The sequence below is a fragment of the Halichoerus grypus genome, chromosome 5 (genome assembly GCF_964656455.1).
Source record: "Halichoerus grypus chromosome 5, mHalGry1.hap1.1, whole genome shotgun sequence".
In the NCBI taxonomy this organism is placed as follows: Eukaryota; Metazoa; Chordata; class Mammalia; order Carnivora; family Phocidae; genus Halichoerus; species Halichoerus grypus.
The window spans coordinates 76,974,840-77,001,832 of NC_135716.1; the positions used below are offsets into that span (position 1 = coordinate 76,974,840).

At 37.1% G+C, this 26,993-nt stretch overlaps 1 long non-coding RNA gene across 1 annotated transcript in view; it reads right to left on the minus strand.

Moving 5' to 3' along the window:
• Nucleotides 1-1,802: 1,802 nt before the first annotated feature.
• LOC118540343 (uncharacterized) overlaps nucleotides 1,803-26,993 on the minus strand; it is a 30,158-nt gene continuing 4,967 nt past the window's right edge. The window contains exons 2-3 of the long non-coding RNA XR_013447899.1: nucleotides 5,039-5,139; nucleotides 1,803-2,971 (exon numbers count right to left, since the gene is read on the minus strand). This is a non-coding gene — a long non-coding RNA (uncharacterized LOC118540343). The remainder of the gene's footprint in view (nucleotides 2,972-5,038; nucleotides 5,140-26,993) is intronic.

Genomic DNA, 26,993 nt, shown 5'->3' on the forward strand with positions numbered 1-26,993 from the left:
CTCACGTGAAAGTCCCTCTAAGGAGGATGCAGCTTCAAGCAGCTAAACTTGTGATGTCTTTCCATTCTGGATGGATATGGAAGAGTTTATCTGAAAATTAAAATGGTGTGGGACTTCTTCTTTTAACTCTTTGCAATATCCAAATTTAGTAGGAAAGTGGAGGATCCTGAAGCGTGGAAAGGAATCAACATCTACTAACAGTTGATTATATTATACTTTCACCTCCCTCATTAATGACTTGAGCAATTAAAAAGGATGAGTCAGTGCAGTTTCTCATATCAGCTAATATATATTACATTTAAATGATGTGATATTGTTTATGATCCCCAAATGATAAAACATAGTATATTAGGATTCTCCAGAAACAACAGAACAAGAAAAACATACATATATATGTATCTTTTGCTATATAAACATATATATATATATATAAACTCTATATCACGTATCTATAAACATTATCTATCATCTATCTATCTATCTATCTATCTATCTATTAGAAGAGAAACAGAGAGATTTATTTTAAGGAATTGGCTCAAGTGATTGTGGGGGCTAGTTAGCCCAAACTCTACAGGGTGGGCTATCAGACTGGAGACACGGAAAGAACTGATGTTGCAGTATAAGTCCAAAGGCCGTCTGGAGCACAGTTCCCGCTTTCTCAGAGGGCCTCAATCTTTTTTTCTCCTAAGACCTTCAACTGATTGGATAAGGCCCACCCATGTTATGGAAGATAATCTACTTTACTCAAAATCTACTGATTTAAATATTAATCCCATCTAAAATATACCTTCACACCAACACAAGACTGGTGTTTCACCAAATATCTAGGTATAATGGCCTACCTAGCCAAGTTGACACATAAAATTAACTATCACGGTAGGAAAATGATCAACATTTTATTGACAGGTACTTTGTTGATTTAGTAATAGTTCCCTTTTTAATAGAATTTTGGAATTGGAAAGGTTTTTAAAGATGAAACATCTTAAAATCAGAGATGTTTTAAATGATGGCCCCCAAATCATGGTTGCTAACTGTCAGAATCATAAATGTCTGTGGGCCATAATTCACTGCTACATCCCCAGAGACAAAAACAATCCTTGGTACTTAAGAATTAATTAGTTATATTCCAACATACATCACTACCATGTGTCAGGCATTGTTCCTCACAATATCACCATTAAATCCTTGTAACTATCTTGAGAAGTGGGTACTCTATTAATTTCCATTTTACAGATACGGAAAGAAAGTCATGGAGATACAGCTCACCTGGCTGTATGAAGCTGAGCTGACATTCAAACTCAGCCAGTGTGACTCCTCATCCATATGTTGACAAATGATCTGGTAGCAATTTTGTTATTTCTCCAAGTTCTGGGAGACCACAGCTCTCCAACTCTTCCCCCAAAAGTCTATTGGCCCTGCAATCCCACTCAGAATTCTTCACCATCCTTCACACTGCCTGGGATGGGCAATGGGTTAAGGTCAGGAGAACTTATTTCACAACCTTATAACCTTCCTTGCAGAAGCACTCTAGCGTTACTTTTATTTTTTTTTATTTTATTTTATTATGTTATGTTAATCACCATACATTACATCATTAGTTTTTGTTGTAGTGTTCCATGATTCATTGTTTGCGTATAACACCCAGTGCTCCATGCAGTACGTGCCCTCTTTAATACCCATCACCAGGCTAACCCATCCCCCATCCCCTCCCCTCTAGAACCCTCAGTTTGTTTCTCAGAGTCCATAGTCTCTCATGGTTTGTCTCCCCTTCCGATTCCCCCCCCTTCATTTAGCGTTACTTTTAGAGTATGACAATACTTGATGCATATTTTGCACTTCTTACTCTTTTTGAGTTCTCTGCAGAAAGTAGATAATAGTAAAAGTTGTATCTATCATCCTATGTTAGCAAGGTTTATAAGACTGTAATTCAATTCTAAATTTATAGTTGTATGAAAAAAAGAAATTATTTCACCCTATTCATTTAAGTGCAAAAAGGAAATATTTCTTCTCTACTCATGCCTTACCAATTTAATTAGGGTCTCAAAGTCAACTCCCAATCTGCGTTTATCCTGGTGTCTTCACAGGCCAGAGTGAGCAACCAGGAATCCTTACAGAATGAGATCCTACAGGACTCATAACAAAAAGGGCTTTGATCTTGGAGGTAACTCACCAGGCATGCTTAGAACTGAGATTAAGACTCTAATAAGAAGATGATATGGAGACCACCTCAAGTAGTTTGCCATGTGCCCCAGGTGGGCAAGTGCTTGTCCTCAGATAGGAGAAAGATGACCTGTCCAGGCTCCCTTCTGAGACAAAGGGGAAGGTGGATTTGAGATGGACGAGGTGGACCTTGTTACTCAAATATCTCTTGACCTGGGTACACTTGTTTCATTTAAGTTGAGAGAAGAGGATGCAATATGCCATGATCCCTTTGGAGGAAATTATGTGAAAGTGTTAAATAGTAAAACAAAACAAAAAACAAAAACCTCTCAGTTCTTGCAGCCACAGATGTATTGGCACTAATCAGGAAGGACATATGGATCTGTCTTAGAACACTGTTTTCACAGTATGATCCTGTGAGCTCATTAGAAATGCAAATTCATGTGCCCCATTCATATCTGCTAAGTCAGAATCTCTGGGAATAGAACCCACCAGTTGTAGTTTTAACAAGTTCTCCATGTGATTCTTAAGCACAGTAGAGTTTGAGAGCTACCACCTTAGTGAATATTTTTTGTTATACCTCAAACTCAATCTAGAGGTGAGTTTCCCCTTTCCCATCCATAGAAAGCATGGTATAGGTTCATCCCATCAATACAATCCAAGCAGAACACAGAGGCTTTACAACACTTTTGAGAGAGAGCATAGTGTAAAGCAGTGGTTCTCAAAGAAGAGATGTTGTTGCATTGAAGATTTGTAGCAATCATCAGGAAGCCAGTCAGCACTGGGCACTGCTGTGGCTCTCAGGGTACATCTGTGATAGAGAGAGAGAGAGAGAGGGAGAGAGAGAGAGAAGGACTGAAGTGCCTGCTCTCAGGGAGCTCACATTCTAGCAGGGCAAGACTCACAAACACATACATGGCACAACTTCTCATGGGGATGAGTGCTATGAACAAAATAAAACAGGGGCCTGGGCTACACAGCACAGCAACTGGGGCTGGGTTAAGAGGGAAAACCTCTCTGAGGAATTGAATTTTCAGATGAGAAATAAGAGACAGTAAAATGTAAACTGCGTAGCATGAGTTCTGTTATATATCTACAAGAACAGTGATATAGAGAGCATATATACATAATTAGAAAAAGAAGGCTTTCTGGATGATATAAAACCAGAATCAGGTATTTTACCTACCCTACTGTGAAAGCATTAGATATTCTTAGAGATCAAATGGAATTTATTAATAGAAATTGAAGCAGGAAGGGAAAAATGAGGGGGGGAATCAGAGGGGGAGACAAACCATGAGAGACTATGGACTCTGAGAAACAAACTGAGGGTTCTAGAGGGGAGGGGGTGGGGGGGGATGGTTACCCTGGTGATGGGTATTAAAGAAGGCATGTACTGAATGGAGCACTGGGTGTTATACGCAAACAATGAATCATGGAACACTACATCAAAAACTAATGATGTAATGTATGGTGATTAACATAATAAAAAAAAAAGAAATTGAAATCTAGAGCAATTAGAGGTTCAGAAACCAAGAATGACTTAAGTGACCACTTGAGGTTCAGCTACAAGGAAGCAGCAGGCATTCAGTGCAGAAGAACATGAAGCAAATACTGGGAAGAGGGTCACAGAACAAGAGAAGAAAAATCTGCAATAGATAAACCCAGCTGGTGAAACTTTGTACTAGTTCTAAGTGAAGAAATATTGAAAGCTAATTTGGAAACACCAATTTAAGAACATTAATATATGTTCTGCATAATTTGTTGCATAAAATTATGCATACTTGAACTGTAAACTACACAATTCTCATTTTGTAGTAGTCCTTCCATCACATCCTTTTTATAGTCCATATTTATCAAGTCCCAGATTAAACAACCCTGATTTAATTAAAATTATAATTTTATTACAAATAATAAAAATCATATGACCTTGAAAGCTCACAGACATTGGAAGTTGGGAAGGGAAGAAGAGAAAGTGGGGAAGTGAATGCCATTCTCTTACAAAGTGGAGAATCAAGAGATTGTTTATGATTGATAGAGCAGGAAACATAGGCTTATACACGTTTCCAAAGATTAGAAGATATTGTAGAAGCACTAATTTCACAGGAATAAAATAAGAGAGCAGCAATAGTGAAGTAAGGGAACAATTTCCATATCCATTATTGGAAGAGGATGATAAAGTCTAAATTAGATGATAATCAATAAACAGCAGTTCATGTGTAATTTTAGAGTAAGGAAATGAGCACTACAAGAACTTAAAAGGGAATGATTATAGGTGGTGTCCCGGGGGAGAGTGGGTCAGAGGTAAGGGAGGATGGGTAAAGGGACTGTTGGCTTTGTTTTAAGTTCTACAGGAACACTTGGTTTTTATTAACCATGACACGTCACTTTGATACAGTTTGAATATGGAAATTTTTTTAAAAAACGTTTCTAGGGAATCATTATAAATAAATATTTGGATTAGTAAACCTGGCTGTAAATTTTAAGTGCACACTGTTCTAATGCTTAGAAGCTCACAACAGGTAAGCAATACCCCTTGTGGCGCTGATGATCAGCGTGCTGCCCAAGGACAGCATGCATCAGAATCACCTGGAGCATGTGTAACACGTTAAAAATCCCTGAGCTTCACCCAGAACCACTGACTCTGAATCTAAGAAAGGGGGGGATGGTGACAATCAGCATTTTTAACACAAGAGGCTTTTGTGAATATGAATGTCCAAAGACTAAGTCTTTGAGAGTATTTTAAACATGAAATTCTATAAAATCTGAGGTGACAAGTCCCCTCTGTTTGAGAGACAATGATACTTCTTAAATCAACAAATTTTTTTAAATGTAGGTGTAGGAGCTAGAGTTAATGCTTGGATCCATCACCACTACATACCTGAATTGATAGCTACCAGAACCCCTGGATCAGTGTGAAGTGAGAAACACAGCACTTGGCACCATGTTGACGGTTACAGGGAGAAGTGGCACATCTCTAGGCTGCAAGAGCAAGAGGAGTAGCAGTTAAGGTGAAGCGATGACAGAACAGAGTGGCACCAGGGCTACAGCACGTGGGCATCAGAGGCATCCTTCCCAGGACATAGCCAAGGGAAGGTGTGTATTTGAAATGAGGTAAGACCTCTAGTTAATGTACTGGTGAGATCCAGGGGCTAAGGACTATTTCTCCTACTAGTTATTTTTCACTTATAGTCTTTAATTATCTCTTGCTGGGGCTGGTGTTGCCTGAGGAAGAAAATGACGAAGAAAGGAGAAGGAGAAAATTGTCAGTGTTTTTCTTTAGATCAAGATACAGAACATATTTTTAATCAATATACATATTTTTAGCAAGACTTAGCAAGCCCAACTTGTGGTTCACATAACATTTGTTAACCCTCTATGCTGTGTCTGACACTGTAGTATGAAAAGTGAAGAAGAGGAAATGCTTGCCTTCCAAGATTCAATTCAGTTAGGAAAGCAAACAAATAGACAATCATGAAAGTGATGGAGAGCTGGTGTGACTCTCCCCAGAAAAGTCAGAAATGGTAATGCACTTTGAGTGGAAAGCTCAAAGATGTAATGAATCCACTAGCAGGCTGTGGCTATAAATGGTTTGAAAGAACTGGAGAGACTGTGGTGACAGATGACTGTGGAGAGGAAGACTGTGGCTACAGCGGTTCTTATCTGGGCTGCTCACAAGAATCATCTTTTCAAAAATAATAAAAAAGACTTTAAAAAATAGTAAATGGTCAATGAAAATTAGGAAGTAGGCAACTATAAGCACTCATCCCTCCACAGAAGCATTAAAAAAAATTGAAAAAAAAAATCAAAGGGAAACTGTCATAGAACCACCTTTGCCAGAGTTCTGGAAGATAGCCACAACTAAATGCTGAATGAAGGAAAACTGAAAAATGGTAGAAAAACTTCGTGGCATTTTTACTAGCCATTTCCACACCCCTGCCCCAGCTCAGCGGTGGTCTTGAAGATGGCCACCCACATTCCCAAGGTGGGACCCTGGTCTCCAGCTCTGGAAGGAGCAGAACATAACTTATTTGCAAGAATTGTGTCTGTGTTTTAACTTGTCTGGGGCTAACTGAAGGACAGACAGGAAACACTTGTTTTTGTTTCACCTCAGAGCTCAGGTTGGAAAAGCAGCAGGCATACCTTAAATCATTCTAAGATGAACTAGCAACTTGTATTCTCCTGGGACTAAAGGTTACAGTTGAGGTATATATGACAGAGTGACAAAATCTTAGAAAGCTGGGAGAGAGTTTCTTTAGGAAATTAGGGTATACAAAAGCACCTATGTACACTATGGAATTTAGAAGGCCATGTACATGTCGAAGACAGGATATATATTCACAAAAGAACTGAGAAGGCCTTAAGCTTTCATTTTTGGCTGATTTCTGGGCTCAGTGCAAGCAGAACGAGCACTGAGACAGTACTGTTAATGACCTGGCTCAGGACTGATAGTACACTAACACAGAGCCAGTCTGCAAAGACTGGGAGAGGTGTTGTGTGCGTGTGTGTGTGTGTGTGTGCATTTGGCTTTTTTGTTTCTTCTTCTCCTCCTCCTCCTTCTTGTTCTTCTCCTCTCTTTGTCTTCTTTTTTTTCCTAGTTCCTGGTGTTCAAGGAAATTACTCTCAAAACACTAGCTGAATACAAACTAAAGGAACAGAGGCTTCAGAGACCACACATGACAAAGAACACACACTTTACAAAAATAGTTTAGAAGGGTCACTAAAGGGCACCTGGGTGACTCAGTCAGTTAAGCATCTGCCTTCAGCTCAGGTCATGATCCCAGGGTCCTGGGATCGAGTACTGTATTGGGTTCCCTGCTCAGCAGGGAGTCTGCTTCTCCCTCTATCCTTCCCCCCTGCTCGTGATCTCTCTCTCTCTTAAATAAAATCTTAAAAAAAAAAAGGGTCACTAAACAAAAAACATCCCAAGGCACACAACAAAAACAAATGCTAAGGGGAAAAAATCTGATTTCCAGATTTACTACATTATACTGTTTAATATGTCTAGTTTTCAACAAGAAATTATGAAGCATGCAAAGAAACAGGAAAGCATGGCCCTTCACAGAAGAAAGTAACAGAAACTGTACCCGAGGAATATAGATTTGGACTTACTAAACAATGACTTTAAATCAACATCTTAATTATGCTAAAAAATCCAGCATAGCCAGGAAAATGATGTGGAAATAAATAGAGAATAGCTGAAAAGACACAGACATTACAAAAAGGAACCAAATAGAAATTCTGGAGCTGAAATGTACAATAACTGAAATGAAAGTGAAATTGAAGAAAACCTAAATAAATGGAAAGATAGCCAATGTTAATGGATTGGAAGACTTAAAACTGTTAAGATGGCAATCTATAGATTCAATAAAATCCCTATAAAAATACTAGTGGCCTTTTTTTATTTTTGCAAAAGTTGAAAGCCTTCCTCAAATTTGTATGAATTATAAGGAGCTCTGAATAGCCAAACAATGTTAATAAAGAAAAACAAAGTTGGAGGACTCATACTTCCCAACTTCAAAACTTATTACAAAGATATAGTAATCAAAACAGTGTGGTACTGGCATAAGGAAAGACATACAGAACAATGGAATAGAATAGAGAGTTGATAAATAAACTCGTGTCTATGGACAGTTGATTTGCAGCAAGGGTGTCAAAGCCATTCAATGCAAAAAAATCTGGGATAAGTGGATATCCACACATAAAAGAATGAAGTTGTACCTCCTACTTCACACCACATACAAAAGTTAACTCAAGAACTAGAACCATAAGGGGCACCTGGGTGGCTCAGTCGGTTAAGCGTCTGCTTTCAGCTCAGGTCATGATCCCAGGGTTCTGGGATCGAGCCCCACATCAGGCTCCTTGCTCAGCGGGGAGCCTGCTTTTCCCTCTCCCTCTGCCTGCTGCTCCCCGTGCTTGTGCTCTCTCTCTGTCAAATAAATAAATAAAATATTAAAAAAACCCCACAAAAACTAGAACCATAAAACTCTTAGAAGAAAACTGAGGGTTGTTAAATCTTCATGACCTTTATTTTGGCAATGAATTCTTAGACCAAAGCATGAGTAGCAAAATAAAAAATCGATAAATTCAACTTATTGAAAATTAAAAACCTTTGTGCACCTAAGGACATTATTATCAAGAAAGTGAAAATACAACCTATAGAATGGGAGAAAATATTTGCAAGTCATTTATCTGATAAGGATCCAGTATCCAGAATATATAAAGAACTACAACTCAACAACAAAATAGTAACAAACAGCCCAATTAAAAAATAGGCAAAAACTTAAATAGACATTTCTTCAAAGAAATATGCAAATGGCCAATAAGCACATGAAAAGATGCCCTACCTCATCATTCTTTAGGGAAATGCAAATCAAATTATAATGAGGTACAATTTCACACCTACTAGGGTGGCTACAATAATATAAAACTGGAAATAACAAGTATTGGTGAGGGTGTAGATAAATTGGAACCCTCATACATTGCTGGAAGGAATGTAAAATGGTTCAGTTGCTGTGGAAAACATTTTGGTAGTTCCTCAAAATGCTAAACATAGAATTACCTTATAACTTAGCAGTTCTATTCCCACATATTTTGAAAGGATTGAAAGGAGGTACTCAAATCCATTTTCATGCATGATCATGGCAGCATTGTTCACAATAGCCAAAAGGTGGAAACAGCCAAGTATCCATCAATGGATTAATGGATGAACAAACTGTGTATATATACAATGGAATATTATTCAGCCATAAAAAAGAATGAAATACTGATCTGTGTTGCAACACGGAAGAACCTTGAAAACATTATGCTAAGTGAAAGAATCCAAACACAAAAGATCACATATTGCATGATTCCATTGAGATGAAATATCCAGAACTGTTAAATACATAGAGACAGAACAAAGACTGGTTATTTCCAGAGGCTGGGGTAAGGTGGGGGGAATAGGAGATAACTGCTTCATGAGAATGTGGTTTTCTTTTGAGGTGATAAAGAATTTAGAACTAAATAGAGGGGATAGTTATAGAGCAATGTGAATATACTAAATGCTTCTGAATTATTCAATTTTAAAATATTAATCTTATGTTCGTTTCACCTCAACAAAAAAAGCAAAACAATAACAATAATAAAGCCTGGACATCAACCCATGTCAATTAAATCAGAATTTTTTGGTGTGAGGCCCAGGAACTTTTAAGTCTTGAAAACGGCTCAGGTGATTCTAAGGAATATCCAGATTTGAGAAACACTGGGCTGGATTGAGAAGAATTTGCATTTTATGAATATTTTGTTTGAATGTTGTTTTTTTATACTTAGGGGAGCCATTAAAGAATTTTGAATAGAACATGACAAGACATGCTTTTTAAGATATTTGGAAGCAGAGTAAAGATAAATTGAAGGGGGCTTAGACTGGAATCAGTGAGTTTGAGGGGACTGAGACTGACAGGCCTAATGCAGGCAAAGCCAGTGAAGATTGAGAGCATCCAAGAAATAAAACACATGTGGAGGTGGAGTACAAGGATAGAGTTTTGACCTTCAGTTTTCTGACTTCGGTAATTGAGTAATTAGTGTTATCATTAACTGAAAGAAAGCTCGAGGAGATGGAGGTAAGAAGAAATGCTGGATCCCAGGTTTGCCTCAATTTTAAGATGTATTGAGCTCGAGGTACTGTGTTCATAGGACATGTGAGTAGAACCATGCAAGGGGCAGTCAGAACTACTCATCTGGGAGTCCTATTTATAATGTGTTGATTGGCTTTCCACAAAATAACCTTTCTGATACTTAAGAGATTTTAAAAAGACAACAAGGTAACACCAAATATAAGATTGGCAGTATATCTCACAATAACTTGGAAGGAATTTCCAAAAACAACATCTGAAGCATAAATGGAACTACAATCACAAGCAATAAATTTTTTGTCACCAAAGCAAAGTTATTCCTTCCCCCAATGCTTACCTTGTGACTCTGAAGCTGTGGGTTTCTACGTCCCTTAGTTCATACTGAGCCCTCTACTTTGAGGAAACATCTAGCCTTCTGTCTTAGTAGTTCTACCGTAGTTTCTACAACCATTGTGAGGCTCTGAATCTCAGAAATCAACAGAACAAGAATTGGCAAAGAGGGAAGAAAGGAGGAAAATTGACTCTGAGGTGCACATAATTCTAGGAAGTATAGCCCCAATTATAGGAGGCTGCTCCGAAGGGCATCACGTAAAAGAGACCAGAGAAAAAAGGATTCTCAAGTACTTGACACATCAGCCATATGTGGAGGGCCTTTGAAGAGCCTAAAAAGATACACCGTGGTCTCAAAAGATGAGAGAAGTTTTTTTTCCCATACTCAAAGTTGGAGAGAAGAAGCCAAACAGGATAGGGGCCTTGGGACTTAGGGAATGACAAGCAGTGAGTTCCTGGGTTTTATTTTTATGTCATCCTCCCAGCTGGAGAAGCTGGCAACCTAGAATCATAAATGAGTGCCGACAAAAAAAGTCCCAGGCTGAGCCTGCTCTAGTCAAAAGATGAGGAAAGAGACAGCCTAGCAATACAGAGAACTTTTAGAAAACAACTGCTTTCCTGCCAAGGAATTGAGGCAGCCTCTGGAAACTAGAACAGGCAAGGAAGGGACTCTCCCATAGAGCCTCCAGAATGAATATACTGCTGACACCTCGATTTTAGCCCAATGAGCCTCATTTTCAGAATTCTGACTTCCAGAACTAGAAGATAACAAATCTGTGTTGTTTTAAGCCACTAAGATTGTGGTAATTTTTTTACAGCATCAATAGGAAACTAATATAGATTTTGGTACCAAGAGTGGGGTGCCGCTAGAAAACAATACCTAAAAATGTGGAAGTTGCTTTAGAATTGGGTAAAGTGTAGAGGTTAGAAGGATTTTTTTTTTTTAAAGTAGGTTCCACACTCAGCGTGGAGCCCGATGTGGGGCTTGAACTCACAACCCTGAGATCAGGAGTCTGATGCCCAACTGACTGAGCCACCCAGGTGCCCCAAGGCTAGAAGAATTTTAAGGAGAATGATAGAAGAAGTTTAGATTGTCTTGAACAGACTGTTAGTTGAAATACAGATGTTAATGGCTCTGCTAGTAAGGACTCGGAATGAAGTGAAGGCAGGGTTGAGAAAAAAATTAGCATCAACAGACTGTTAATAGAAACAAAAACATGAAGGCTTGGAAGGAAATGAGAAAAATGTTCCTGGGAATTGGAGGAAAAGGGATCCTTGTTATATAGTAACATAGCTGGCATAAGTTACACAGTGGCTTAGCTGAATTGTTTCCTATTTTTATGTGGAAAGCAGAATTTATAAGTGATGGACTTAAACACTGTTAAAGAAAAGTATATTTCATGACACTTGCTAAAGAGAGTAGGTAAGGCTGTCACTAAAGATGGGGAAGGGGTGGTCAGAGATTGAGCTAAATGAGAGACTGAGCTGTTACAAGGACATGTGGAGATTTACAGCCAAGGAACAGGGTGGGGGTTAGTGGTGGAACGTTACTAAGAGGAAACATCAGGGTAGGGGGATTCTGGTTAAACCAACTTGACAGGATTTTTGCTGAAGACAAGTTAACAAAGGTTGGGGATAATGAATTTGATTGGATTATCAAGGGTGGGGATTTTCACTAAACTAACCCAGCAGGATTCTTGCTAAAACTAAACAAAATAGGCCAACGACAGAGCTCAAAGGGCAAGGCCTAGTCAAAAGAGGACTCCGAAGAGCCTGACTAAAGTTTGGTCAAAGGAGAGAGAATTTGTCAATATTTAGCTGAGATTTTCAAGCAGAGTACTGAAGGTGAAACCTGGTTCTTTCTAGCTGCTTGTAAGTAAAATGTGAGAGGAAAGAGATAAATTGAAGTAAGAAGTGTTAAGCAAAAAGGAATTAGAGCTTGATGATTTAGGAAATTCTCATCCTATCCAGACTGCCAAAGATGGTAAAATTAAGAGATTCACCGTCAGGAAAGCATACTCTGAGAGAAAGCCAAGAGTGTGGCTGGATAACCTTTTGGTGGTGCCTCAGAAGGACAGAAAGGCTGGAGTACTCAGTCACACGGGGGGCTCTCTGAAGAGTAGGAATTTGATTCATGGATCTCCTCAGCCACCTAAGCAAAAACCAGGAATAGACATGGGATTATCTAGGAATGATTTGAGGAGGAGCCTCTTGTTTAATGGAGTGAAGCTGAGACATACATGAGAGACCCACAAGGATCTTCGCATAAATGCTGAACTGAAATGGACAAAGACAGAACAAAACGAAGAAAGGCTGCCCAGGCTGTCAGACTACCACAGTCCTTCACACAGGAGGGAGGCTGATGGAACTACTCAATTGCAGATCTTTAATGAAAAAAGAACGATAACTCCAGGGGTGGAGCCAGGAGCCCAGAAGGCAAAGCTGAGAAATCAAGGTGAAGCGGCGCCTGGGTGGCTCAGTCGTTAAGCGTCTGCCCTCGGCTCAGGTCATGATCCCAGGGTCCTGCGATGGATTGATCGATTGAGCCCCATGTTGGGCTCCCTGCTTAGGGGGAAGCCTGCTTCTCCCTCTTCCACTCCCCTGCTTCTGTTCCCTCTCTCACTGTCTCTCTGTCAGATAAATAAAATCTTTAAAAAAAAAAGAAAAAAAAGAAAGAAAGAAAAGAAATCAATGTGAATCAGTGAGCACAGATGATTATTTCCAGGCCCTAAAACCTAGTGGAATTTGCCCAGTTGGATTTCTAAATTGCTCCCAATCAGTAGTAATTTTCACCTTCCATTTTCTCTTAGTTGGAATAGGAATGTCAGTAACTAGTATCCTATACTGGTCCCACCATTATATTTATTGTTTTCTAGTTTCATAAGCCCACAGATTGACAGGAATCTTGCCCCAGGATAGATTATGCAAGTTTAAAAGATGTCATTCAGAGCATGTTCTTTGAATATAATGGAATCAAACCAGAAATTGATTACAAAAATATTATAGAAAAAATTTCCAAATTTAGAAATTAAATAATATACTTCTAATTAAATAATATACTTCTAGATTAAGAAGAAAATCTGAAGGATAATTTAAAAAACACATTGAACTGAATGAAAATAAAAACATAGTAAATCAAAATTTGTAGGACACAGGGGTGCCTGGGTGGCTCAGTCCTTAGGCATCTGCCTTCGGCTCAGGTCATGATCCCAGGGTCCTGGGATAGAGCCCCACATCGGGCTCCCTGCTCAGCGGGAAGCCTGCTTCTCTCTCTCCCTCTCCCACTCCCCCTGCTTGTCCTCCCTCTCTCACTGTGTCTCTGTCAGAAAAATAAAATCTTAAAAAAAAAAAAAAATTTGTAGGACACAGCTAAAGCAGCACGAAGAACAGAATTTATAGCACTAAAATGCTTGTTTTAGAGGAAAGTCCCAAATATTCTAAGCTCTCACCTCTAAGTAGTAGGGGAAAAATGAACTGAAATTGAAGTAAGCAGAAGGCAGTAATATAGATAAGAACAGAAATCCATCAAATTGAAGGCAAAAAACAATAGAGAAAATCAGTAAAACCAAAGATTTTTTTGGTAAAGATTAATAAAACTGACAGACCTCTAGGAAGACCAAAAAAGAAACAAAAGAGAGAAAGTACGAATTACTAGTATCAGGAACAAAACACAGGATATCACAACATATCCTGCATTCGTCAGAATGGTAATAAAGGAACACAAAGAAAACTCTGCACACATACGTTTGACAACTTAATTGAAATTACTACAACTCACCCAATATAAAATAGACAATGTGAATAACCTGTAATTACTAAGTAAATTGAATTTTTAACTAAAAGCCCCCTGAGAAAGAAATCTCTAGGCTCAGATGGCTTCACCAAAGATTCTACTAAACTTTGGTTTAACGAAAATTCCATCTCTTCCAGAAATTAGAAGGAGAAGCACATTCTAACTCATTCAATGAAGCTAGTATTATGCTGATATCAAACCACAAAACAGCAAAAACAGAAGACTACAGAGTAATATCTCCCATGAATATAGATGCAAAAATTAGCAAATAGAATTCAGCAATATATAAAAAGAATTATACACCATAACTAAATGGTGTTTTCCCAAGATGCAATGTTGATTCAGTATTTGAAACTTGATCAATGTAATCCACCCTATTAAAAGGCTAAAGAAAAAAATCACATGATTATATCAACAGAATCAGAAAAAGCCTTTTGACAAATTCAATAACCATTCATGACAAAAACTCTCAGGAAAGTAGAATAGAGGAGGAACATCTTCAATTTGATAAAGAACATCTACAAAAAACCTATAAATACCATTATGCTTAATGATGAAAACCTAAATCCTTTTCCCCTAAGATCAGGAAAAAGGAAGTATATGTACTCATTGATAATCTACTTAGTACTACTGGAAGTTTAGGAAGCACAAGAAGACAAGAAAGGAAATAAAGGCATACAACTTGGAAGGGAAGAAATACACTGTCCCTGTTTGGGGATGGTATGGTAGTCTACATAAGAATCCCAAGAAATCTACTCACACATACGCGAAAGGTCTATAACTAATCAGTGAGTTCAGCGAGGTCACAAGATAGAAGGACAACATACAAACATCAATTGTATTTTATATACTAGCAATGAGTATGTGGAGACCAAAATTTAAAATTCGATACCATTTATAATTGCTCAAAAAAGTGAAATAAATACTTAGTTGTATATTTAACAAAATATGTACAGGATTTGTATGCTGAAAACCGAAAAACACTACTGAGAGATAGTCTGTGGCTATGAAAGGGGAAAACTCAACACAGTATGTCAATTCTCTCCATATTTTTAGATACAGATTTAACATAATTCCTACCCAATTCCCAGCAATATGTTTTTGTAGATGTGGACATGATTATTTTAATATTTATATGGAAAGGCAAGAGGATTAGAACAGCTAAAAGAATTCTGAAGAACAAAGTGGGTATAAATCACTCTGTTTTCAAAACTTATTATATAGCCAGAATCACAAAAGACTATGTGGCATTGGCAGAGGGATAAACTCATAAATCAATGGAAAAGAATAGAAAACCCAGAAACAGTTCCATATACATACTACCAACTGTTTTTCGACAAAGGTGCAAAATGAATTTAATGGAGAAAGGATAATCTTTTTAATAAATGGTGCTAGAGAAATTGAATATTGTAGGAAAAAAAATAAAACCCAGCATAAAATTCATACCTAATATAAAACATTAGCTTGAAATGAATGATAGATTTGAAATACAAAACTATAAAACTTTTAGAAGACAACATAAGAGAAAAACTCTGGTACCCAGAGTTTGGTGAATAGTTCTTAGGCATGGTACTAAAATACTGATTTATAATAGACAAAACTGATATAGTGGACTGTGTCAAAATTAAAAACTTTTGCTCTGCAAAGCACCCTGTTAAAAGATGAAGAGACAAGTGACAGAAAAATATTTGCAAACCACAATTTTGACAAAGGACTCACACTTAGGATATGTTAAGAACTCTCAAACATGACATTAAAAACACAAAAAATTCAATTAGAAAATGAGAAAAAGATATAAGACATTTTACTGAAGAGAGTATACTAATGGCAAGTAAGCACATAAAAAGATGTTCATGGTCACTATTATTAGAACAGCTAAAATAAAAAAAAATAGCAACAATATGGAAGACTGGTGAGGATGTGGAGAATCTAGTTCTCGCGCACATGGCTTGTGAGAATGTAAAATGGTACAGCCTTTGTGGAAAATAGTTTGGCAGACTCTTAAAAAAACTAAACATATACTTACCATATGACCTAGTAGTTGCACTTCTGGGAATTTATCCCAAAGAAATGAAAGCCTATGTTTGCAGAAAATCCTGTACACAATTGTTCATAGCAGTTTTATTTGTAATAGTCCCAAACTGGAAACCACAAAAGTGACCCTCAATAAGTGAGTGGTTCAATTAATTGTGGTGCATTTATACCACAGAATACTACTCAGAAATAAGAAGGAACAAACTACTGATACATGTAACAACTTAGGTAAATATCAAAGACATTATCTTGAGTAATAATAATGCCAATCACAAAATGTTATATATTGTGTGATTCCATTTCTGTAACTTTCTTTATATGACAAAATCAGACATGGAAAACAGATTAGTGGTTGTTAGAAGTTAGGGCTGGTGGGAAAGGGTGAGTGTGATTACAAAGGGGGAAGATGGGAGATCTTTGTGATGATAGAATAGTTTTATGTCTTGATTGCACTGGTGGTTACAGGAATCTACACATGTAATAAAATTATGTAGAGTTATACATACAGAAGCAATGTCAGCAAGATGGTAGATTATGAGGTCCCATCCCCATTGTCTCCCCCCCCAAAAACAATGGCTGAACAACTACCCATGGAAGAAAATAGCTTTGGGAAAGTTGCAGAGTACAATTAAGAAACTGCAGCAACCCGCTGGAGCACAAAAACCAAGAATAGCTGCATAGAAAAGTATAGGAAGCATTTTATCTATGTCAACCTCATTATCTAGCCCAGTACGGTTTGGTGTGGAGAGGGATCCCCTTAGTTGCAACTTCCCTTGTGGTGGGAGGTGAGAGCAGGAGGACCCCAGCAGCCCTCACCACTGCAGCACACACTGTCTTTGCCAATGAGGACTCCCACAGTCTTTGCTGATGCCCACAAAGCTTCCTGAAGACCATGCTGCTGAGCACCACACTTCCCTAGCTGGAGCTGCCTCTGCACCCACTCCTCCCACCCAGCTGGAGCCAGCCCTGAGACCCTGTTGCCAGGGCTGGAGTTATTGCCGAACACACCTCCAGCCCTGGTGCAGTACACTTCCCCAGAAAACAGTGTCATCACAGGCCCCCCAGAACAAGGACCCCTATAGACTCCCCTAGAAATGGCATTCCCACACATCCCTAGACTGATGCTGGACCTGTCACTGCTGTGTACCCTACCCAGCAGGTGATCTCATATCTACTACTGGTGAAGGTCTTTCCCTACCAAAGCCAATCCATAAACTCTGCAAGAGGTGATTGTTCTTTTTTTCTTTTTTAAGATTTTATTTATTTATTTGAGAGAGAGAGAGAGCGAGCTTGAGCAGGGGGCAGAAGGAGAAGCAAGCTCCCTGCTGAGCAGGGACCCCGCTGTGGGGGGCTCCATCCCAGGACCCTGGGATCATGACCTGAGCTGAAGGCAGAAGCTTAACCAACTGAGCCACCCAGGCACCCTGGTGATTTTTCTTTCAAATGCAGACACCAACAAGGCTACAAGGAACACACACAAACACACACACACACACACACAATCAAAGAAACATGACACTACTGAAGAAACAATATATTTTTAGTAAACAACTCCAAAGAAAAGGAAATCTACAAATTTCCTGACAAAGAATTCAAAATAATTGCTTTAAAGATGCTCAGTGAGGGGTGCCTGGGTGGCTCGGTCGTTAAGCGTCTGCCTTTGGCTTAGGTCATGATCCCAGAGTGGGATCAAGCCCCGCATCGGCTCCCTGCTCAGCAGGAAGCCTGCTTCTCCCTCTCCCACTCCCCCTGCTTGTGTTCCCTCTCTTGCTGTGTCTCCCTCTGTCAAATAAATAAATTCTTTAAAAAAAAAAAAAAAGATGCTCAGTGAGCTACAAGAGACCACTTATTTGCTGGCATAGGACACTCCAAGAGAACACAGATAAACAATGAAATCATGAAAATAATACACAAACAAAATAGGAAGTTCAAAAAAGAGATAGAAATCATAAAGAAGAACCCAACAGAAATTTCTGGAGTTAATACAATGAATGAAATGAAAAATGCAATAAAGAGCTTCAATAGCAGACATGATCAAGCAGAAGAGTCACACATGCATATTGTACAATGTCATGTTCCTGGTTTTGATATTATAAATGCATAGGATATTAAACCAAGTAAAAGTTACATGGGAACTCTCTGCACTACTTTTATAATTTCCTGTGAATCTATAATTATTTTAAAATAATCTCAAAGATAATGAACGGGACTAGAATCCAATAATCCAAAAGGGTGTGCTACACTTTTCTATGGAAGCATAAAATTTCTCTCAACGGTCAAAACAAATGGTTAATTTTCACAACAAATATGCTAGTAGAGCATTAATGCATGTATATGAATTAGCTTATGGTTTTTATTCCAGACTACTATTTAAGTTAGGGATCTATGCAATACAAATATATTCAGAGTGTGTACTTCTGTTTTATGACTTTTATTTTTTATTGTTACTGCTATCAGACTAAAAGGATCTTCATATTTGGGATATTGTCTACTGTTGATTCTCTTGTTTAGTGACAAACAAAACCTTAAACTCTCTTATCTTTAAGAACTGGGACTAGGGCCCTCAGAGAGTCATTGTTAAGATTATGACTAAGCATGAAGGTGGTGGCAAGGGAACTTAGCAGTCAATGTGAGAGTGTATTTTTTAGCTTCATAATACCAATAATAAACAGGCCCCGTAGCACTTGGTTTTTGTTTGAATATCTAACAGTGAGACTTTTCATACTCATATTTTGGTCTTTTCTTTGTGGAAATGGGAACATTACCCACTCCCTTACAGACAGACTGAGCTCTATGAAAAGTTCTGGCCAATGAGTTCTGGGCAGAAATGATGTGTGTCACTTCCAGGCTGGAACTACTTACTTATTTGCTGGCATAAGACACTCCAAGAGCTCTCTGTTCCTATTATAACAAATGTGGAAAACACGTGTTAGTATGGTGGTGTCTGGAATACTGACCCTATCCATGGAGGACACTGCCTAAAATGTCACCTGATAAACTTCTGTTGTGCTACGCCACTGCAATTTTGTGTTGTTAGAACAGCATAATCTGGCCTATTGAGACTGATATAGTTGAATCACTTATATATCAGGAAGCCATATAATTTATCATTCAAACCTGGACACCTTTAAGAGTAAAAGGATACATTATTAATAATTACAACAGGACAACAGTCATAGATGGGGATTGTCCTGAGCAATCAGGATGTATGGTCACCTTAAGTATGTAGTAAATAAAAGCAAAGGTACTGAGAACAACTGACTGCCAGAGAGATCTCCAAGAATATTCTCTAGTGGCATGTTGGAATGTAGTTAAAACCACAACAGATTGTACAAGTTTTAGATCATAAAATAATATAGTCAAATTTTTTTCTAGTCAAATTAATTTTGAGTTTGTGCTCATAATCTATGGAACTAATGAAAAATTTTTAATTTGAATTATGTTTTCAGGTCTCCTGTTCTTCAGGATTCTGGGTTCTTATAGACGGTCAAATCATTGAGGAGTCTTTGCGGGCCATGAGCCATCAGTTTATAGTGGTTACTGCCGAAATGCCCATCGTCCCAGCTGGTGTGGACCCTTTAGTTCTAGAGGCTCTACTGATTCCACCCTACCTTTGGGGCATGAGAAAAATGTGGTAAAACTGGAAACCCCAAGTCTAAAAATCCAGCCTCTCTAGATATACTGTGCATTTACTTTCTCTGAGGTTTTGCCTCCTGCTTGGGGAATTGCTTGGTAAACAGTTTTTGTTTTGTTTTGCTGTTCCTTAGATCCAGGGTCATCTCTTTCATTCCCCTTCTGGGGAGGGCTTGGAGAGTTATTTTTGGGTAAGCAAGTCTGGTTTCTACCTTGTCAATAACTTTACCTCTTCAACAAGGCAAAGAACCACACAACTTGGTTACCTGCTAAAACAGATTAAGAAAAAAGAAAAAATTATAGAACAAAAATATAAACAATTAGTTCAGAGATATATTTTATCTTTCAGTCTTTTAATTAGAAACTGAAGGAAGCTAAGAAAACAAAGTCCTCCTGACTATAACAATCTAGCGGTAGCTTACCACCGAAGCCAAAAATCCTCTATCATTGGTAGAATATATTTAATTCCTTTGTAATAATTTTAGATTTTAAGAGTTCTCTAAATAAAAACATTCCTGGAGAGAAATCAAGCTGATTTTATATATGAGGCATCTTGGTATGAATTTCTTTATCATATCATATGATCTTTCCAACATGGTTTTAGCTGAGTGCTGGGTCGAATAGGACACATTGTAGAGAAGCAGAGAAAAGGTTGGGTCATAGGACAATACAGATGGGCAAGGTATGGATGAGACTATAAAGGGATACCCACACAGCCTCAGGCAGCATGAGGGTACTGTTTCCTGAAACTGTGACACACTCTGCTCATGTTACACACTGATTTATAGCCAGTCCTGGCAGTAGAAGCAGTGGAAACAGTGGGATCCAACCATTTGTGCTTTTTGGACTGCCTTTATCACTTAGCCATGACCTTCCAATTGGGCAACACTGAACACTTTTCCAGAATGTTTGGTGTTGACCAGACTCTTTAATGTCTTTTTGAAAGACACTGAATTTAAATTATATTCTGATTTATCCAGTATTTATCCAGCATCTAAAAGGAATGATGTTGATTATTTAGAACAAGGGATGGCTTTAGGATTTTTCATTTAAAAGATTTTGTTCTGTCCTAATAATGGATTTGTTGTCACAACCCCTATTTTTAATGTTATTTTTAGCAAACTATTCCATTTAGTGGGATTTAAAAAAATACTCTATTTGAAGACCAATTGGTTCTAGCCAATTCCTCATAATTACTGTGTTTAACATTATCAACCTATTTAGAGCAGAAAGAATCTATAAATACTAGTTATCACTTCAGTGCCTGGACTCATTACTGTGGTTCAGTATCTGATCAAGTAAGTCAGGCTTCTGGCCAAGTAATTTATCATCTTCATTTCAGAATTCTAATGTCATAGCTTATACACACAGAGTAATTTCATAAATACTATCAATCACTAAGGCAAACTCTCAAATGGTTTGACCTAATAGCAATAGCTATGTATAGCATGATTTTTAGCTCTGATATAAGGCACTAGAATCAATTACACATAAATAAAAATGAGTATGGCTCCCCATTGCCTGATGCATGAAATCTAATGACTACCAAAATCTACCAAAGTCTTAATCTACTTTTCTACACTTGGCTCCTATTATCCCTTTTGCACTTTATATTCTAGCTAAATGAGTTTTATCTCCACTCTGTGAAAATGCACCATGAATTTTCTATTACAATGTTACACTTTTTTTTAAAAGATTTTATTTATTTTTGTGAGAGAGAGAGAACGAGCAGGGGGAGGGGCTGAGGGAGAGGGAGAAGCAGACTTCCTGCCAGCAGGGAGTCTGTTGCAGGGGCTCGATCCCAGGACCCTGGGATCATGACCTGGGCCAAAGGCAGACGCTTAACGACTAAGCCACCCAGGCACCCCTCCATGTTACTCTTTATGCTATTCCCTGTCCTAAAAATGACTGCTTTCATCATCTTTGTAATGCAAAATTTCTATCTAAATTCTAGATCTTGATTAAAATTTGACTTCTGCCATGGAGACTTCTATGATGCAACAGCATCTTGTTAGTACCCTTTTTACCCAGGGTCCTGGGATCGAGCCCCTGCAACAGGCTCCCCGCTGGTGGGAAGTCTGCTTCTCCCTCTCCCTCATGGGTCACTTTCTTCCTTGTATTATTTTAGTACAAGTTTATTAAGAAAGCAATTATGTCACATATTGTTGTGTATCTTCAGCACCTATCATAGTTTCCCAGAAAATATTTGTTGATTTTTTAAGATTATTCAAAAATTGAAAATTTAGTTAAATATAAATTTAAAAATATTTTTATCTGTAGTTTCGATGCATTTAGTTTATAAGCAGAATTTTTTTTTTAAAGATTTTATTTATTTATTTTGATAGAGAGAGAGATAGCGAGAGCAGGAACACAAGCAGGGGGAGTGGGAGAGGGAGAAGCAGGCTTCCCACTGAGCAGGGAGCCTGATGTGGGGCTCAATCTCAGGACCTGGGATCATGACCTGAGCTGAAGGCAGACGATTAATGACTGAGCCACCCAGGCGCCCCTATAAGCAGAATTTTTAATGAAGGGAAAGCACCTATGTAGTTTAAAAACCATAATAGTTTTAAAGTTAAAGGCACTATTTACTTGACACAATAAATTAGAAATGTTTATTTTCGTAAAAGAAAATTCCTTTTGTTGATAATTTTTATATTTCCTCTTATTGGAAAAATTTCCAATATCCTATTAATGTTAAATCTAGTATAATTGCCAAGTTGGTTAATACTCAATCCATCTGCAAAACATGAGGAGCTCACCAAATGGCTTCTAAGGTAATGTTCAGTTCTAAAAATTTTTATACTAGTATTCCATAATTTCAGTTTGTTTTACATATAGCTGCATTAAAATATGTGCTCAAGAAGGCAAGGGCCTTTGCGGACATATTACCTGCTATATCTCCCACGCCCAGCATACCTTACATTCTAGTAAATATTTGTTGAATGAATGAGTTTGTCTTCCCTCCCCCAGAAGTTTACATATTATGGAAATTCCACTCAATACATTTTTTTGTGAAGCACCGATCATGAGCAGGACATTGTGCTAGGCCCTGGACCTCTATTAACCTTCTCACAATCTATTTGGAAAGGTCTGTCAACAAATTAAATATGAACACAGCTGTGAAAGGAGTTAAAAATAAGATAATATGGAAAAGGCAATACAAAAGGATAAGAAAGCAACTAATTTGGCCTATTATGAACTTTATTAAATAGAGAATGGGTGGGGGCGCCTAGGTGGCTCAGTCAGTTAAGCAGCTGCCTTCGGCTCAGGTCATGATCCCAGAATCCTGGGATCGCGTCCACATCGGGCTTACTGCTCAGCAGGGAGTCTGCTTCTCCCTCTCCCTCTGCCTCTACCCCTTCTTATGCTCTCTCTCTCACTTGCTCGCTCTCTCAAATAAATAAATAAAAAATCTTAAAAAAAATAGAGAATGAGAGTTATTAACAGTTTTTAATTTTCTTTTTCTCCTCTCTTTGCTCCATTCCTCCCTTTTCTTCCCTCCTCCTTTCCCTGTCATCGTCCTTCTTAGGAGAAATGTAGTACTTTATTTATAGATTATAATTCTCATGGTACCAAGGAACAGGAAATATAGAAATGAATATACTTCCAGTATTTTTCTCCAATTCCTCAGTAAAAGATTGACCTTACCAAATTTGAAAGTTATATGCCATTATTCAAGTTTCTAATAGAAGTTTGTTTATATGCAGCTCTCTGGGATAAGCCTTGGTATAAAAACAAACAAACAACAACAAAAAAAAACACCTAAAAATGGATCTGAATCCAGATCCAAGATGAGTTATATTTCTCTTTTCTTAAATATTAATGATCTCTGAAAATTGAATAATCTACTTTTTCTGTTTACTAGTGCTGGATATCCCTGAGAAAAGAGATAATGAAAACTTGGAAAAAGAAGAAGAGGTTGAAAGTTTTCATGGATACAGAGTATCTTAAATGCTGTTTGTCAATAAAATAACATCCTCATTATATCTATTATTTTAGTAGTGTAACATATATACTTACAATATATAGTTAGCAAATTAGGGCAATCTCTTCCTTAAATTGTAATTCTAATGAAAAGGAAAACCATATATTCATATTTGAATTCCAGAAAACAGACTGTTTTCAAGAAACAATGTAAATTTCATCATAAAGAAATGTTTTAACTTGTACTTTTAATCTATTACAGAGAGAGGCAAAATCTGATATGTGCAGGGAAGACAAATTCCAGGGCAAGAGAAAAAACAGGCAAAGATAGCTATATACTCAATATACAATTATTTCAATTGTTTAAGATGAAGCAATAGAAGTTCTTTTGTCCCATTTAAAAGCAACAAAAAACACATTCTTCTCAAGTGCACATGGAACATTTTCCAAGATGGATCATATGTTAGGCCACAAAACAAGTCTTAATAAGTTTAAGAGGATTGAAATAATATCAAATACCTTTTCTAACCACAATGATATGAGACTAGAAATTAATTACCTAAAGAAAACAGGAAAATTCACAAATATGTGCAGATTAAAACAACATGCTACCAACCAACCAATGGGTCAAAGAATAAATAAAAAAATACCTTGAGACAAATGAAAATAGAAATGTAACATACCAACATTTATAGAACACAGCAAAAGCAGTTCTAGAAGGGAGTTCATAGCAATAAATGCCTACCTCAAAAAACAAGAAAAGCCTTAAATAAACAACCTAAGTGCCCTAATTATCCAGAAGGAATAACAACAAAAAAGAACAAAAGAAGCCCCAAATTAATAAGAAGTAAGGAAGTAACAAAGAGAAAAAATAAATGAATAAAGACTAAACAAATAATAGAAAAGATCAATGAAACTAAGAGCTGGTTCTTTGTAAAGGTAAACAAAATTGACAAACCTTTAGCTAAGCTCACCAAGGAAAAAAGAGAAAGGACTCAAATAAAATAAAATCAGAAATGAAAGAGAAGATGTTACAACTGATAGCACAGTTATGCAAAGTATCATAAGAGACTACAATAAATGTATGTATGCTCACAAACTTAACAACCTAGAAGAAATGGATACATTTCCAGAAACATATACCTAGCAAGATTGATCATGATGAAATAAAAAATTTGAACAGATCCATTACTAGTAAGGAGATTGTATCAGTAATCAAAAACCTCCCAACAAACAAAAGCTTTATTGGTGAATTCTACCAAACCTTCAAAAAAGAATACCAATCCTCAAACTCTTCCAGAAAATAGTTGAGGAGGGAACTCTTCCAAACTCATTTTACAAGGCCAGCATTACCCTGATACCAAAACCAAACAAGGATACCATAACAAAAGAAAATTACAGGCCAATATTCTTGATGAACACAGATACAAAATCTTCTACAAAATATTAGCAAATTGAATCCAACGATATGTTAAAAGAATCATACACCATGATCGAGTAGATGTATTCCAGGGATGCAAGGATGGATAAACATCCACAAATCAGTCAATGTGATATACCACATTAACAAAATGAAGGATAAAAAAAATCATATGATCATCTGAATAGATGCAGAAAAAGCATTTGACAAAATTCAATGTCCATTTATGATAAAGACTCTCAACAAAGCAGGTATAAGGGAATGTACCTGAACATAATAAACACCATTTATGACAAGCCCACAAGTAATACCATACTCAATAATGAAAAGTTGAGAGCTTTTCCTCTAAGTTCAGGAACAAAACAGGATGCTTACTCTTGCTGCTTTATTCAGCACAGTACCGGACGTCCTAGTCAGAGCTATTAGCCAAGAAAAAGAAATAAAAGGCTTTCAAAATGGCAAGGACGAAGAAATGCTGTCACTATTTGCAAATGACATATTATTTACAGAAAATGCTAAGGACTCCATCAAAAAATATTAGAATAAATTAGAATAAATTAATTCAGTCAAGTTGCAAAATACAAAGTGTTAAACACCAAATTCTGTTAATGAACTATTCTGATAATGAACTATTGAAAAGGGAAATTAAGAAAAAATCCATTTACAATTGCATCAAGAAGAATAAAATACCTAGGAATAAATTTAACCAAGGAGGCAAAAGATCTGTATATTGAAAACTATGTGACATTAATGAAATAAATTGAAAAAGATACAAATAAATGGAAAGATATTCCATGCTCATGGATTCAAAGAATATTGTTAAAATGCCCATACTACCCAAAGCAATATATGAATTCAATGCAATCCTTATCAAAATTCCAATAGCATTTTTCATAGAAATAGAACAAACAATCCTAAAATTTGTGTAGAACCATAAAAGATCCCAAATAGCTAAGGCAAATTTGATAAAGAACAAACTGGAGGCATCACACTCCCAGACTTCAAACTATTTTACAAAGCTATAGTAATTAAAACAGTATGGTATTAGCATAACAACTGATACATAGATCAACAGAACAGAATAGAGAGCCCAGAAAAAACCTTACCCATACATGGTCAATTAATTTATGATAAAAAAAGAAAGAATATACAATGGGGAAAGGACAGTATCTTCAATAAATGGTGTTGGCAAAATGGGCAGCCACATACATTAGATGAAATTGAACCATTATCTCCCATCATACACAAAAATGAACTCAAATGAATTAGACTTGAACATAAGACATGAAACCATAAAACCTCTAGAAAGAAATATAGGTGGTAACCTTCTTGACAGAGGTCTTAGCAGTGATATTTGAATCTGAGATCAAAAGCACAAACAACAAAAGGAAAAATAAACTAGTGGGACTATATCAAATTAGAAAGCTTCCGCAAAGCAAAGGAAACCATCAGCAAAATGAAAAGGCAACTTATTGAATGAAAGATAGTATCTGCAAATCATATATCTGATAAGGTGGTACTAATCAAAAATATATTTAAAAAATTCATACAACTCAATAGTGAAAAAACTCCAAACAATCCAATTAAAAAATGGACTGATTTGAATAGACATTTTTCCAAAGACATAAAAGATAGCCAAAAGATGCATGAAAAGATGCTCTACATCACTAATCATCAGGGAAATGCAAATCGAAATCAAAAGGAGGTATCACCTCACACCTGTTAGAATGCTGTTATAAAAAAGACTAGAAATAATAAGTGTTGGCAAGGATGTGAAGAAAAGGGAAAGGGAACACTCTGCAGTGTGGATGGGAATGTAACTGATGAAGCCACTATGGAGAACAGTATGGAGGTTCCTAAAAAAATTAAAAATAGAAGTACCATATGATTCAGCAATTCTACATCTGGGTATTTACTCAAAGAAAGTGAGAACACTAACTTGAAAAGATAATATGCACCCCCATGTTCATTGCAACAGTACTTGCAATAGCCAAGATATGGAAACTACCTGTGTTCATTGATGGATGAATGAATAAAGTAACAGTGGTATATGTATACAATGGAATATTATTCAGTCATAAAAAAGAAG